Source organism: Octopus bimaculoides, chromosome 16 (assembly GCF_046866305.1).
Source record: "Octopus bimaculoides isolate indiv1 chromosome 16, ASM4686630v1, whole genome shotgun sequence".
Lineage (NCBI taxonomy): Eukaryota > Metazoa > Mollusca > Cephalopoda > Octopoda > Octopodidae > Octopus > Octopus bimaculoides.
In genome coordinates this window covers 9,475,042-9,492,273 of record NC_142943.1, presented here as the reverse complement: position 1 = coordinate 9,492,273, position 17,232 = coordinate 9,475,042, and the positions used below count along the sequence as shown (strand labels likewise).

General features: G+C 40.5%; 1 protein-coding gene across 7 annotated transcripts in view; it reads left to right on the top strand.

The window, feature by feature from the left end:
- The first annotated feature begins 358 nt into the window (after positions 1-358).
- The window catches only part of LOC106879990 (metallophosphoesterase domain-containing protein 1), a 31,027-nt gene continuing 14,153 nt past the window's right edge, over positions 359-17,232 (top strand). For 2 of the 7 annotated variants that reach the window (XM_089364114.1, XM_089364110.1), the window contains exon 1: positions 3,877-3,991. The gene's annotated coding sequence lies outside the window, so the exon portion shown is untranslated. Of the gene's footprint in view, positions 871-3,876; positions 4,418-17,232 lie in introns of those variants that run through there. The other 5 variants (XM_014929767.3, XM_089364111.1, XM_089364115.1 and 2 more) reach the window with 5 other exon arrangements.

Sequence of the window (17,232 nt, the reverse complement as noted above, 5' to 3'; positions counted from 1 at the left end):
CCCTTGCAGTGACCCTTATGTTTACATTCTCTCATGTAGTTATGGCACCATCTTTGGGCAGTTTCCGTCTATCAAATACATTCACAAGGCTTTATATCACCTTTTACCCACCCTTCAACACTTATTTCCCATTCATTGCATTAACACACACCCTCATCCATTCCCCGTCTTTCACGCTCCTAAACACTCTCGCAACCTATATATACCCACCTACTCTCAGTTTTTCTCTTTCCAGTTCCACCCCAATCCCGCCCAATCTCTCTTCTAACCAGGCTGCCGGTAAGCAAAGAACTGGACCTGGGAACAGTAATAACTCACGATATTTCTATCCAAGTTATCTCCCCTTATAGCATTGTTTACTTCGTATTTCATATCTTACAAAATCCATTGAATAAGTACTTATCAACGTACTAGGGATCATATAATCACCGTAAGACCTTCGAAAGTAATGTCACAGAAGGGTCACGGTCCCATGTCTGAAATCAGTAAAAGGATAAAAATTCAAATGATGTTGGGACTAATTTTAAACGCTACATGATCAAATGTCTACATATAGAGACAATACTGATTTGAACGGCCATCTCTAGTTAAAAGTCTGTAGTTAAAAGTCTATCTCAAGTTATTAATAGAAGTCTGTTTCTAATTAGATGCGTATTCAAGTTAAAACAATTCTCAAACAGTTCCAAACTAACTCCTATCCTTACATTCACACACACACACACACACATGTATGGAAACCTACTTGTAACTAATGGAAACAAAAGACTACGTCCTAATCCCAAGACAAAAAAAAAAGAAAGAAACATCTCTCACCTAGCTGTCCACCAGATATCATCCTCACTCATAACATCTGAAAGTTGAGGAACAACTGTAAGTAATCACCTCTTTTATTCACATTCCCCACCCCCACCCTAGTAACTGCCAGGACGGTTTTCTTTGAGCCAGTTCAAAAATCTGTGCTAATATTGTCCCTTCCCTAAGGCGGCGAGTTGGTAAGCAAAACTAACCTTGGCAAAATTCTTATGAAAAGAGTAATTATTTCAAAAATTCCAAAATTTCTCACAAACACAATCTCATGCGGAGTATATCACCCTTTACTCGTGTTTAACTTCCTTACACAAGTCAAATTAGACTACTCACTGCAATAAGACACAATCATATATCAACAAACCCTTCTTCATACACGTAAATACATTAAACCCTTTTTAAAAATCACTAAATTAGCACGCCGGGCAAAAAAGCTTAGCGGCATTTCGTCCGTCTTTACATTCTGAGTTCAAATTCTGCCGAGATCGACTTTGTCTATCATCCTTTCGGATCGATAAAATAAGTACCAGTTGAGCACTAGGGTCGATGTAATAGACTTACCCCGTCCCCAAAATTACTGGCCTTCTGCCGAAACTTGAAACCAATGTTGTCGCTTCCTTTTGGCGACATTTAGAGTTATTTCCCTTAATTGTATTGTAAGTTGGTGTCTTTCATCCAGTCTAAAATGAATCGCTTTTCACATAGACACTAGACTATATAAGTGAAAACTGGTTATATATTAAATCAATTCCATAAGGATGAAGGGCAAAACTAAAAGTAACTATTTCAAAAATTCCAAAATTTCTCACTAACACAATCGCATGTAGAGGATTGCAAAGATTTACTCCTGCTTAATCTCCCAAAACATGTTACATTAGACTATTCACAGCAATAAGACACAATCATATTTCAAAACAGTGTTGCAGCCAAACCCTTCATACACATAAACAACACAAAGCCTTCAAAAATTACTACATTTCAGGTTTACATCAGCCTGTAGTGGAACAGGTCTTAACACTAAATACTTTGGTAAATCATTCCTTCCTGCAGCTGCAGTTCTCTAGAATTCCCTTCTCAACCACCTTTTTCCTGCATTGGATATGTTGACTACAAGATGCCCCAAACTTATCAACAATTTTATTGATCTCTCTAGAGATGACTAGGGCAGAGAATCTGAAATGAAATTCTTGTTCTTCCTCTGACAAAATAACAATAAAAGAAAAGTTCATCTGAGCAATTAACTCTTTTAACTCTTTTACTTGTTTCAGTCATTTGACTGTGGCCATGCTGGAGCACCACCTTTAGTCGAGCAAATCGACCCCAGGGCTTATTCTTTGGATGCCTAGTACTTATTCTATCGGTCTCTTTTGCCGAACCGCTAAGTTACGGGGACGTAAACACACCAGCATCGGTTGGGAGAACAAATACATATATATATATATATATATATATATATATATATATACGCCACGGGCTTCTTTCAGTTTCCGTCTACCAAATCCACTCACAAGGCTTTGGTTCGCTCGAGGCTATAGTAGAAGACACTTGCCCAAGGTGCCACACAGTGGGACTGAACCCAGAACCATGTGGTTGGTAAGCAAGCTACTTACCACACAGCCACTCCTGCGCCTCTCGATATTCTTTTAATTCAACGAGAAAATATAATAAACTCAAAATATTCTTTCAAGATCAGAACAATCCTATATTATCATAACTTTTGCATTTTTCAAATGTAATTGTTTCACTTGCTGAGATAAACACTCTGTGTGTGTGTGTGTGTGTGTGTGTGTGTGTGTGTGTGTGTGTGTGTGTGTGTGTGTGTGTGCGCGTGTGTGTGCGTGTGTGTGCGTGTGTGTGCGTGTGTGCACGCGTGTGTGCACGCGTGTGTGTGTTCATTCATCTCATTTAGTGTAGCAGACATCTGCTATGATCTAATTTTCTATAATTTCAAGAATTCCTGCCATGAATAATTAATTTGAACATCCAAGTTCAACATTATGAAACAAAATATGCATAATTACAAATATCCTCTAACTTATCACTAGCAAAATATGCAAAATTCATGATCTGCATTTGCAAACACAAAAGTTTGCATAAATCAAAAACGTCTTCCTTCCCCTTGTCTCTCCACATAGTATATCCGGAAACTTCTCTCCTTTTCTTAAAAAGAAGTTTAATCAGTAAGGGAATATCTACAGTCAGTTCAACCTGCAAGTAATAACAGACAAATTTCCTAAAATCAAACCCTACTGTCTTAAAAATGGAAAGACACATTGGGCAGCAGCTCTAGGCATACAGAAAGCTGGGATGGTCCTAGTTAAAACAGCTTTAGTCATTGTTCTGCTCAATTAGGAGAGACAGGGCTAAACAAAAATAACTATGACTAGATTATTCCAATTATAATTCCATCATCGGTATATAGTCTTTACTCACATATATTACTATGGTTACTACTTATATTTATGGTTTATTTGCTTTGTGTTGTTTGCTTGTTTTATTTTTTGTTGTTTTTGTCCTGTCAAGACACTATTGACTAATGTCTGTCATGTCACTGAGCGAACGTTATCTTTTCCGCGACAATATTCCTAAAGGCGGTGAGCTGGCAGAAACGTTAGCACGCCGGGCGAAATGCTTAGCGGCATTTCGTCTGTCTTTACGTTCTGAGTTCAAATTCCGCCGAGGTCGACTTTGCTTTTCATCCTTTCGGGGGTCGATAAATTAAGTACCAGTTACATACTGGAGTCGATGTAATCGACTTAATCCCTTTGTCCGTCCTTGTTTGTCCCCTCTATGTTTAGCCCCTTGTGGGCAATAAAGAAATAAGAAACGTTAGAACACCGGGCGAAATGTTTAGCGGTATTTCGTCTGTGTTTACGTTCTGAGTTCAAATTCCGCCGAGGTCGATAAATTAAGTACCAGTTGCGTATTGAGTTGATCTAATCAACTGCCTCCCCCACCCCACCCCACCCCTCGCCACAAATTTTGGGCCTTGTGCCTAGAGTAGAAAAGAATATATCTAAATTGATTTTTAATGCTTCCTGAATTAGAATGGAAAAGACAGAACAACGAAAGAGGGCGACTAGAGGAGAGAGAGAGAGAGAGATTAAAGGGAGCTTACTCTTCTAGTTTGCTGCTCTATTTATATACATTTACGACAATTATTTCGACAGTCGGTGCTTTAGAGGTGAGTTACATAGTTTAAGGTAAACAAATTACAAGCAACTATCTATTTCAGTTTTTCGACTACATAAGTTTATGTTGATAATCTTATATTTAATTGTTTTACTACTACGTAACACTAGTTAATCTCCTGCTCTATAGTAATTATTTTACGTATTTATTTTTCCTTGGTTTCATTTTTTATTTTTTTGAATATGGGACTTTCAACAACAGTGAAGTTCTCGGAAACTCGACTTCGACGACGTTCCGATTCCTAGAAAGAAACCCTTTCTGATTTAAATAACTTCTTTAACTTGATTGTTTAATCGTATTCTGTAGTAGTTACACGTTTCAAAACTTCGTCCCTCAACTATTTGCACTAGTCCCAAAAGCTATATTGTTATCAGAATTATTGAATCTCTGTTTTGCCACTGAAATACGTCAGTTACACGTAAGTCACCTCTTTGATATTTCATTTCAGAACCCAAAAGTTGTGCAAATCCCATCCAACACTATTTTGGTCCCACTACTAGTTTCAGTGATGCAATATATATATATATATATATATATATATATATATATATATATATATATATATGTGTGTGTGTGTGTGTATGTATGTATGTATTAAGGCGGCGAGCCGGCAGAATCGTTAGCACGCCGGTCGAAATGCTTAGCGGTATTTTGTCGTCCTTTCGGGGTCAATTAAATAAGTACCAGTTGCACACTGAGTTCGATGTAATCGACTTAATCCCTTTGTCTGTTCTTGTTTGTCCCCTCTACGTTTAGCTTCTTGTGGGCAATATATATATATATATATATATATATATATATATATATATACATATATATATATATAAAGAGAATGAATGGGAGAAAGAGAGCCTGCCGTATGTCGACCCAATAGAGGGACCAGCTATCCGAGTTGATAGTACCAGGGTAGATAAAGCAATTAAGAGTATGAAGACCGGGAAAGCCCCCGGCCCATCAGGAATCACTGCAGAGATGCTCAAAATATCTGGCAGTGTTGGCTATAGCCTAGTCACTCGTATTACGAACCAGGTGATACACGAAGGAGTCATACCCAATGACTGGTGTAGCAGCATCATAGTCAACTGCTACAAAGGTAAAGGTGACGCTTTAGATACAAATAATTACAGAGGCATCAAGCTGTTAGATCAGGTTATGAAAGTTACAGAGAGGGTCATAGCCCAACTAATTAGGGAGCGAATCAATTTAGATGAGATGCAGTTTGGGTTCGTGCCAGGTAAAAGCACTACTGATGCCTTATTTCTAGTGAGACAGTTGCAGGAGAAATACCTAGCTAAGGATAAACCTCTGTACCTGGCTTTCGTTGACATGGAGAAAGCCTTTGACAGGGTCCACCGATCCCTTATCTGGTGGTCAATGAGGAAACTTGGGATAGAAGAATGGTTAGTGAGAGCTGTGCGAGCCATGTACAGAGATGCTGCCAGTAAGGTGAGGGTTGGAAATGAGTACAGCAATGAATTCCGGGTAGAGGTAGGGGTCCACCAAGGTTCCGTCCTCAGCCCCCTCTTATTTATCATAGTCCTCCAGGCAATCACAGAGGAGTTCAAGACAGGTTGCCCCTGGGAGCTCCTCTATGCTGATGACCTTGCCCTAATTGCGGAGTCACTATCAGAACTAGAGGAGAAGTTTCAGGTGTGGAAGCAAGGTCTAGAATTGAAGGGCCTTAGAGTCAACCTAGCTAAAACCAAAATCCTAATAAATAGGAAGGTAGATAAAACACAAACCCCTTCAAGTAGATGGCCCTGCTCAGTATGTAGAAAAGGAGTAGGTAGTAACTCTATAAGATGTACCCGGTGCAAGCTATGGACACATAAGAGGTGCAGCAACATCAAAGGCAGGTTAACTAGCAAGTTAGTTTTTGTTTGTGGCAGATGTTCAGGTGCAATAAAGACTGTAAACAAACAGGAAACAACTTCTATCTCATTCCAGGGTGAAAAACTAGAGGTAGTTGATAGCTTCCGCTATCTGGGCGACCAAGTTAGTAGTGGGGGTGGGTGCGCTGAAAGTGTAGCTGCTAGAATAAGAATAGCCTGGGCAAAGTTTAGAGAGCTCTTACCCCTGCTGGCGACAAAGGGACTCTCACTCAGAGTAAAAGGCAGACTGTATGACGCATGCGTACGAACAGCCATGCTACATGGCAGTGAAACATGGGCTGTAACTGCTGAGGACATACGTAAGCTCGCAAGGAATGAAGCCAGTATGCTCCGTTGGATGTGTAATGTCAATGTGAATACCCGTCAGAGTGTAAGTATCTTGAGAGAAAAGCTGAACATTAGAAGCATCAGTTGTGGTGTGCAAGAGAGACGATTGCGCTGGTATGGACATGTGGTGAGAATGGATGAGGATAGCTGCGTGAAAAAGTGCCACACCCTAACAGTTGAGGGAACCCGTGGAAGAGGTAGGCCCAGGAAGACCTGGGCTGAGGTGGTGAGGCAAGACCTTCGTACATTGGGCCTCACCGAGGCGATGACTACTGACCGAGACCTTTGGAAATGTGCTGTGCGTGAGAAGACCCGGCAAGCCAAGTAAGATCGTTGCCAGTGCCCCTGGACTGGTTCTTGTGCGGGTGGCACATGAGATGCACCATTTTGAGCGTGGCCGTTGCCAGTACCGCCTGACTGGCTCCCGTAGGATTTTCGAGCGAGATCGTTGCCAGTGCCCCTGGACTGGCTTGTGCGGGTGGCACATAAAAGACACCATTTCGAGCGTGGCCGTTTTCGTGCGGGTGACACGTAAAAGCACCCACTACACTCTCTGAGTGGTTGGCGTTAGGAAGGGCATCCAGCTGTAGAAACTCTGCCAAATTAGACTGGAGCCTGGTGTTGCCATCCTGTTTCACCAGTCCTCAGTCAAATCGTCCAACCCATGCTAGCATGGAAAGCGGACGTTAAACGATGATGATGATGATGATGATGATGATATATATATATAATGAAATTAATATGTTCCGTAATTCTTAATCAATTGTGAATTCATTCTTAAATACGACGCTTCCATGTAGGATGTCGAAGGAAAAGCAGCCTAGCAGAGCGCATTCCACACTAGGCTACAGATTTAGAGTAAGTGAAGTGTTACAACTCAGACGAGAATCGAACCTGTTGACACAGCTTACCAGAATCTTAGTGCTGTTCTCTGATGCTCACACCATATTAAACACCAGAAAATCAATAAATGTCACATTGTTTTCAGAATCGTGGCCTCCCAATTTTTAAACGCAGAGTCTCAAATTAACTATTTTCAGAAATTAAGAACAAAAAAATTTGGAGTGGGAGAAAATTAAAAACTCATAAAACATGTAATCTCCAGTGTTGATAGTATAGAGATACAAAAAAAAAAATTGAAAAAACAAACAATAAGAATAAAGGGTACAGTGCCCATTCAATATGTCTGGACATTGCCATAGCCTTCATATTTCCACTTTTAATTGTTCTTGTTGTTGTTGGCATCCTTTTTGTCTCAGGAGACAATGGAGTTGCGCATAAAATAATCTAGTCCGCTTTTTACATTTCATGTCCTAATACCTCTCCTGCTGTGGTTGTGTAGTCCTATCCGGGACAAACACTCCCTCTGGCAGGTGCCGCAAATGTAGCGAAGACTTTGCCTGGCTGGTTGTAATGTCATAGTTTCTTGTTGACGTCTTTTCTTGTCTTTCCACTTCTCCTCTCTCCCTCTGTCACTCCTTTGTGTTCCCTCTTCTATGGTGCGTCGCCAATCTCCACAGTTGCTGGCAACCGCTTCCCAGTTGCTAATATTGATGTCGCAGGCCTTCATATCCCTTTTGCAAACATCCTTGTATCGTAAGAACGGCCTTCCCACAGACCTTAGTGCCCCTAGCAAGCTCTCCATAGAGTATGTCCTTCAGAATTCTGCCATCTCCCATACGACTAACATGTCCATGCCATCTCATACGTCTTTGTGTGAGGAGTGCAAATATGCTTGGCATTCCTGCTTGCTTGAGGACATCTTTGTTGGGGACACGATTCTGCCATTTTAATTGTTATAACAGATCAAATAAGCATCTCTTCATGGCATGTTAACTTCATTTGCAAAGGGAAGTAATACTTTTCAGTTTGGAGACTTAGCCATATTTTGAAGTATTTGGCTTAAGATGGTCTCTTGCCGATATCTGTTAAAGTTGGTGCAACCCTGTTATTTTCAAGACTGGTACATTATTATATACATCCCCTATACATATGCTCAGTTGCATCACAGCTGATGTTCTGATCGATGTAGGAAAAAGTAACTTTCTGTCTGTTATACAATTTTTTATCCTTTAGCCAGGAGGGAAGCCAATGCCCATGACCCCTTACAGGGCCTCTGACACTTGAGGGAGAAAGGAAAGAAAGTATCCTTAAACCAGTAACAATAAGTCCACCACTTAAGTGACCCTTACCAGGATTTGAACTGTGAATGCACAGAGACAGAAAAGATACTGCAAGGCATCCTGTTCTAAACTCTAACAATTTCTCAGCAGAGAAGAGCTCAGTGACAGGGAGCATTGTCATCATGAAGATTCCAATTTTTTGCATTCCACAGATCTGGTTGCTTTCACCAAATGACCTCGCTTAAATGCTTCAAAACGTCACAGTAGAACTTTTAATTGACAGTCTAGCCCTGGGGCACGAATTCTCAATGCACAATACCACAGATATTGAAAAAAAATAATGAGTATGTTCCTGATTGAGCTGCAGCTCTGTTATGCCTTCTTCGGTCATGGAAATGAAAAGCTCTTCCATTGTGATGACTGCTGCTTCATCTCAGGGTCATACCTGTAGATCCAACTCACATCACCAGTGATGATCCTCAACATGCAGGATGGGTCATCAGCAGCATGCAGATGGAGATCTTGACAGATTTTGATTTTATTCAACATATTCCCCTCTCAGCTTCACACATTTATGGCATCGGTCCTTCAGTTTTCCTAAGCTCTGTAAAAGAACTCAGAAGGTTGGGCCTCCAACCAAGCCTTTCGCGATATCCTAAAGGCCAGGATCTTTTCAGCACCCTCTCAGATGTTAAATTTCTCATTTAATTTGCTATCAATTCAGACCTAGTTTATATTATTCATGATATAAACATCTCTCACAATCCATTCATCTATAAATCTCATCAATTTGATCACTTATAAATTCAAAACAGAAAAAATGTACATAGCACATAGACAATTAAAAAATAATTTCCAAGTAAACACTGAGTGAAAAGTGAGTATTCCATTCACTATTTACTATTTCATTCATACAATATTTAATGGTAGCCTACTTACCTTACATCAAAAATGTTAATGTCCTTAGCATTAGTAGTTTTCCAGGATATCCCTGTTATAAGAGAAAGAATGAAAGAGAAACTAAGACAAGATCTTGGTACAAGAAAGTTACATTTGAGGAGAAATATAAATTTAAAAAAGCCCTAACTCTTAACCCACCTGATTTGATCTTCAAAAATTGTCTTTTAAATTATTACCATTTTCTCTATCTAGGAAAGAAGGTGATAGGGTGATCCCTTCTTTTATTCTTTCTAATATTATTCTTAGAGACCAAGTGATGATATCAATATTCTTTTATTCTTTTATTTTTTTACTTGTTTCAGTCATCTGACTGCGGCCATGCGGGAGCACTGCCTTATAGGGTTTTTTTAGTCGAGTAACTCGACCCCCAGGCCTTATTCTTTGTAAGCCTAGTACTTATTTTATCGGGCCCTTTGCTGAACCGCTAAGTCATGGGAACATAAACACACCAACATTGGTTGTCAAGCAATGGTGTGGGATATATATATGTATGAACATATGGGTATACATGTGCATGTGTTTTTGCATATGTGTACATATGTGTGTGCATGCATGTGTATATGTGTGTATGCATGTATATGTATATGCATGTATATGTATATGCATGTATATGTGCATATATGTAGATATGTGTGTACTGTACATGTATGAGTGTATGTATATATGTATATATATGTAGATATGTGTGTACTGTATGTGTATGCGTGTAAAGCAAACTTATTGGCATTAACAGTGAAGTTATTGTTACTACAGTTAATGCCAGGAGCATCAAAAAGTTATTTGAAATAATTATACAGTAAAGAATGTACAACATATTTAGTATTCTGTGTTTAAAGCCAACTTATAATTAGTGGCTAAGGTAATATTAACATATTCAATGCAGTAAGCATCTAAGCTAAGGCAAAATAATTATGCAGTAAGGTATAATCAATGCTGTCTTTTATTTCTGCAAATACGAGACCACTCTAGGCATGCTTCCGTCTTACTGTGACCTCAACAGCAAAGCACAGACTTTATCATACTAACCAAAGTAGAAATGAGAGAATCACTAAGTAAATATACAAGAATAACCAATAATTAAGATAGAAGACTAGAATTGTTTAAGGAATAAATTACTCAATATCATTATGCTTGGAAAGCATAACAATGTAACACATAATTTCCAAGATATGTGGAATGTCTGTTATCATGCTCTGTATAAGTTGTATCAAGAGATGATAATGCAAATAGATTGTGGTATCTTACTCTGTACAGTAAAGACTAAATTGTCAGATCAAATGCATAACCAATACATTTTGGAGGATTATTTCATACAAATAGGCACAGGAGTGGCTCTGTGGTAAGTAGCTTTCTTACCAACCACATGGTTCCGGGTTCAGTCCCACTGCGTGGCACCTTAGGCAAGTGTCTCCTACTATAGCCTCGGGCCGATCAAAGCCTTGTGGGTGGACTTGGTAGACGGAAACTGAAAGAAGCCCACCGTACATATATATGTATGCATATATATGTATGTGTGTGTATATGTTTGTGTGTCAGTGTTTGTCCCCTAACATTGCTTGACAACCGATGCTTGTGTGTTTACGTCCCCGTAACTTAGCGAATCGGCAAAAGAGACCGATAGAATAAGTACTAGGCTTACAAAGAATAAGTCCTGGGGTCGATTTCTTCAACTAAAGGCAGTGCTCCAGCATGGCCACAGTCAAATGACTGAAACAAGTGAAAGAGTGAGAGAACAGAGGTTTCAGAATAAATTTAGTTTTATGAAATATTTCAACAATCTCTGAATGTGTGTTTGTGGTGGGGAACATATTTATAAACAGACAATTTCATAAAAATATTGTGAGAATATGTTTGACAATAATTATTTTGTAAATATATATGCAGTAAGTACATGTAGAGATGAGCATGCAAAAGAAAAAGGTCAGCCAGCTGTGGTATATGAGTCACCAATACATCTTCTACATGGTTGCTTGATCTGTTAAAAACAGTAAACAAATTTCCTAAAATGCCATAAGCCAAGAAAGCAGCCTCTATGTGGCTAGAGACAGCAAGTTAAATTTCTGTCAAATCCCACAAGCCAATGAGATACCTGCTACATGGTCTTTTGACTTGTTAGAAATAGCACCCAAATTTCTCACAAATTGCATCCTGCAGATTTAATAAAGGACAAAATGCATTAAATAATATAATCCTATATAGCACTAAAACAGATGGGTAGGGCATAATTGGATCTAGGTTAACCGGAGATCTAAACAATAACTAGTCAATCCAAAGCCAAAGTAGAAGCCAGTGTGTTGGCAAAGATAAACTTCCTAATCATACAACTTATTATACTTATCATTTTTTTTTTTTTGTAAATTTCTTCCCCAACATTCCTTTTTCACTTTTCTTGCATGCAAGTTAAATTCTTACAGAGACAACAAATTAAACCAGATGGGTGCAGCAAATATAATAATCTTTCTACTATATGCACAAGGACTAAAATTTTGTTGGGGGGGGGGAGTCAATTAAACTGATCCCAGTGCTCAACTGGTACTTATTTTATCGACCCCCAAAAGGATAAAAGGCACAGTTGACTTTGGGAGAATTTGAACTCAGATGAAATGCTGCTAAGCATTTTGTCCAGCATGTTGCCTTTACAACAAATATAATATTAACAATGAAAAGCAATTCTATTATCCAACTCTTTTACTCTTTTACTTGTTTCAGTCATTTGACTGCGGCCATGCTGGAGCACCACCTTTAGTCGAACAAATCGACCCCAGGACTTATTCTTTGGAAGCCTAGTACTTATTCTATCGGTTTCTTTTGCTGAACTGCTAAGTTACGGGGACGTAAACACACCAGCATTGGTTGTCAAGCGATGTTGGGGGGACAAACACAGACACACAAACACACACATATATATATACATATATATATATATATATATATATATATATATATACACATATATACGACGGGCTTCTTTCAGTTTCCGTCCATAAGACCATATTTTTTAAATGAATTTAAATGTAAGACTGTAAAAGCAAGGAAGCCGTCAAAAGATAGTCGTGGGATTTGCTAGAAACAACAGCCAGATCTCCCTTAAATCACATACCTTTCCGTCTGGAAATATTTACAAATTTTATTTTATTTATTTACCGAAAACGTTTCTCCCATGGTCTTTAAGTGTGTAGTGCCAAATAAATAAATAATTGGCGAATATCGCTCCTGAGGGAGTGAGGTGGAAAAAATTAATTTTCAAAAATTTTTTTCAGAAAAAAGATGTCCCACCCCATCATTTCCAAGGCCGTAGGGGAAAGAAAAAAAAATTGGAAAAATTTGTCAAAACGGAGAAAATCCAATTTATGAGGGCGTCCTGATCGGAAACCCCACCGCGCCAGTTTTGATTTAAGACCATATAAAAGCGAGGAAGCGCAGCCAAAAAGACTTATTTGAATTCTAAGAACCGTCTCTGCTATATTTGCTATGGAGATCCTCTCTGGAATCAGATTTGCTGTAAAAAAAAAAATGCTTGATTCACGCTACAGAAGTGGAAATGGAGAAAATGAATCGAATAAGAAAAAACATATGTGTATTTTTTATTTCGGATGCTAAATATTAAAATGACACACATTTTTAATTTCAGCTCCTTAAATCTCGTAAAATAATACAATGGGAAAAAATCAAATTCAATGCAAATCAACAAATCTTAAACATAAGTTTTAAATATATACCAACGTGTTAATGGACCTCATAAATATGTGCAAAGCTTCTCTGAGAGATAATGGTCGGAAAACTTTCGGTTGAGGTTGCAATCATAAAACAAAACTTGCCATTTGTGGCGACGAATCTTTTAAAAACATTTTGGCCACCAAGTCATTTCTAGATAGAAATGGTCGTCTGCTATCAAACAAGTCACACTTTGCCTCGAAACGCTCTCACTCCACTCACTCTCTGCCTCTCGTACTTTCTCTCTCTCACTATCTCTTCCTCTCAGTGTTGCTCGTTCTCTCTCTCTCTCTCTCTCTCTTCCTCTCAGTGTCGTTCGTTTTCTCTCTCTCTCTCCCTCTCTATCTATCTTTATCTCTTCCTCTCAGTGTCGTTCGTTTTCTCTCTCTCTCTTCCTCCCTCGGCTCAGGCATGTGAAAGTTGTATTTCTGTAATTTCAACCAATCACTGACGTCCATTCAGCCGATATACATTAAGTGCCGACTACATAAACAAACGATTCTGAAACAATTAACCCTAACCCTAACCCTAACCCTAACCCTAACCGTAGGGTTAGGGTTACGGTTAAAGCAAATTTAAAATGAAAAAGCAAATAAAACGAAGGTATGGAGATTAAATACGCTTTACATCGCTTAATCAGCCAAAGGAGTAAATGTAAACAACTGAATACTTGTCAGTGATTGGTTGAAATTATCGAAATAAGACAATTTTTTACATGAAATAAATTCGAATACAAAAATATTTTTCTGTTCTATAACACAAAATAGATAAGTATACGAAGTTTGAAAGTCTTTCCGTACCAAAAACACTACGTAAAACATTAATGAAAAATGTGGCCCCCGTTTTAAAATAGATCCACGCATCCTTGTGGTTTAAAGCATCTGACCGAAGCTGAACGGAATATGGTGCTTGAAAAAACAGTTATCTGTCGGTGAATTAAATTTTTCAACTAACCTATGGCATTTGAAACATTCGGTGGAAGCTTTGCTGCTGACCAAATTTTTGTCATTGTTGTTTTCTCATCTTACCGACCTGATGTGACTGCTTGTTCCAACATTTCGACCTCCTAAATACTTGCAAAAACGCCCATGTGTGTCTAGAGTTGCTTCAAGCACTTTTAACGATGAACAGTTATCTCCTGATGTATGAATTAGTGTCCATAATCCTTAGTTATTTATTTATCAATTCATTTGTTATTGACATACTTTCTAATCAAAAAAAGGCAGTATCTATGACTACACTGGGGTATTCCTTAAATCGATAGAATGAAGAAAAGTATCCTCAAACCGAACACCTGGCTTAAATGCTAGCAACAGAATATTTTCCAGCAGTCTCATTATTAATTAATAAAAATATAATTAATTCACTGGCTTAAAATCTTTTTAAATATATTTCTTTTTTTTTCTTTTTTTGTGTGTGCGACTTTATATTGATGAGACCTATTCTTAATCCCATTTTAAACATATCTTTCATCTTTTTCTTACTTTTCACTTGTTTTAATCATTAAACTGCGATCATGCTGGGGCATCGCCTTGAAGAATTTTAGTCGAATCAATCGAACCGCTAAGTTACGGGGACGTAGGCGAAGGTGAACAATACGCACACCCGGTGTTTAGGGTTAGGGTTAGGGTTACGCCGAAAACGGGTGGTGTGCGTATTCTTAACTTCCGTCGGGACGTAAACACCAGCGCTTGTTGTCAAGCAGGGTGGGGGCAAACACGGACAACCTTGAATTCAATACAGGAAATATATACTTTCTTATCAACCACTAAAGCATGTCCGGGATTTTTGTCATGTTTTGATGTGCCATGTGATCTTCATAAGCAGGAAAGGTTCATAAAAATGCCTGGGTTGTTTATTGTTCAATAGATACATTTCTTTTATTAGCCACACAGGGCTCAACGAAGATGGAACAAATACAATGTAGAGCTTTTCTTTGGGGGGGGAAGGGAAAAAAAGGGGGGTTGATCAAAAGGGGTCGTAGGAAGGAAAAGGGGGTAGTTCGATCAAAAGGGATCAAAAAAAAAAAAAAAGGCCGATCAATAGGGATCGTGTATCACACAGTAATGTTCTCGTGTAAAAGGAGGGGAGGACAGTTTAGGTTTGGCCGTGGAAAGAAAAGCCTACGGAAAGGACCACGGTAACCTTGGTCAATATTCTCATTGAAGAAACTATAACAGTAAGTGACTCTCTTTTGCCTTTTTGTTTTCTTTTTTTTTTTTAGTTTATAGGGTTATGCTCAAGATGGCTCCGTCGTTCACACGTGCCATCCTTGCTACATTCACCCATCTTTTTTTGAAGCATTCACTAGACAAGACTTCCCTTTCTACTCTCACCTTCCTCTTCAGGTGATACTTGAAGAAGTTGATGAGAGATTGCCCAGAGAGGAAAGTCTTTGTCTCTAGACCTTTCAGACGCGTCCACCATACACATTCTTTCGCCATAGCCACAAGTACGATGAAAATAGCTCTTCCTTCCCGTTTAAAGGAAGGAGGCGCGACAATATTCACGATAGACTCGGCTGATAGACCGACTCGTCCCACACGCGATAGCAGTTGTTCGACGTAAGCCCACAGCTCGGAAATGGTGGGACACTGTACGAGTGCGTGCAGAACGGTTTCGTCGCTCTGCCGGCATCTCGGACAGGTCGGCCCCGTGTTTCTCGAGCCATGTCTGTAGAGCTTATCCCGAACGGGTAGTGCTTCTCGATAACACTGCCAGGCCAGGGATCTCTGGAAGTTGTCCATAGGTCCCGGTCCGAAGGTCGTCTTAAACAGGCGGGTCAGGTATTCCTCGTCGACGCCCAGGTTCGCCCCGAGATCGTCGTCGTACCTTCCCTCCACTAATCCACTATAGAATGCGTTAGTTGTGATGCAGTCGCTCAAGGTTGACCCGGGTTGTTGGAATTGCCGAAGAGCAGCGCGACACTCGCGGTGCCATTCGCCCTTCCTCGGCCTCTTCTTGATCCACGACTGCAGTTCGGTCATGGGAAAGCGCGCCGCACAAACGGCGACCACACCTGTTCACCGTTGTCTACGTAGAGCCGGAGATGTCGCAGTCTCAGCGCGTGTCTGCGCATCATCAACCACGGCATGCCCAGTCCTCCTTTTAACGGGTGTTGGCAGCAAACGGATCGCCTAACCATCGGAACGCTTCCTTTCCACAAGAAGCGGAAGAGGATGCGCTCCAGTTTGGTGATGATAGGGTCGGGACAAGGAACGACGGTCAGGCGGTAGTAGATGACGGACGCGATGTACGTGTTCGCCACCTCCGCCCGACATTTCAGGGAAAGCTTCCTTTCGGCCCATTGCCGGGCTAGAGTGGCCACCCTTCTCGTTATCTCGTCCCAGTTCTTCTCCGTTTGGAGGTCTGGACCGAACCAGACCCCGAGCAACTCAACCGGACCGTCAGTCCAACGTCCCACGACAGAGGCACTGCTTGACGGCATGAGCTTGCTTCTCCAGGTGCCGAGCCGCAAGCCCACTGACTTATCCCGGTTGATTTTTGCTCCCGTTACCGTTTCGTAGTCTTTCAGTGTCTCGCCGATAAGCTCGATGTGCTTTTGGCTAGACACTATGACGGTGACGTCGTCCGCGTATGCCGACACGCTCGTCCCGCATCCCAACTCTCGCGGGATGCCCCTCAGCGTCGCCAGCTTCCGCAGTAGTGGCTCGAGAGTCAATACGTACAGGAGCGACGAGAGGGGGCATCCCTGACGGACCGAACGTGCAATGTCGAATGGTCTTGATAGGTGCCCATTGACGCGAACTACCGAACGGATGCCCCTGTACAAGGCAGCCATCCAGCCGCGGAAAATGGGACCGAAGCCGGCCGCCATGAGGACAGCCTCCAAGTATTGATGGTCTACCCTATCGAAAGCTTTCGATTGATCTAAATTGATCAGGGCCATGCCAGGTTCCTTAACTACCCGCTCTATGATGTAGCGCATCAGATGGAGGTTGTCATGGATGCTCCTGCCCGGCACGGCGCACGTTTGCGCCTTGCCGATCAGTTTCTCGATGACAAGCGCCAACCGCTTGGCTAACACCTTGGCCAAAATTTTCATGTCTGCATTGAGCAGAGTGATGGGCCTAAAGTTATCTATGACGTCCCCCTTGTTTGGATCTTTCTTCAGCAACGTTACGGCTCCTCGGCTCACAAAACCGGGAATGCTCCCGTTCTGCTGCCAGTTGCAGTACACCGCCACCAAGACGTCT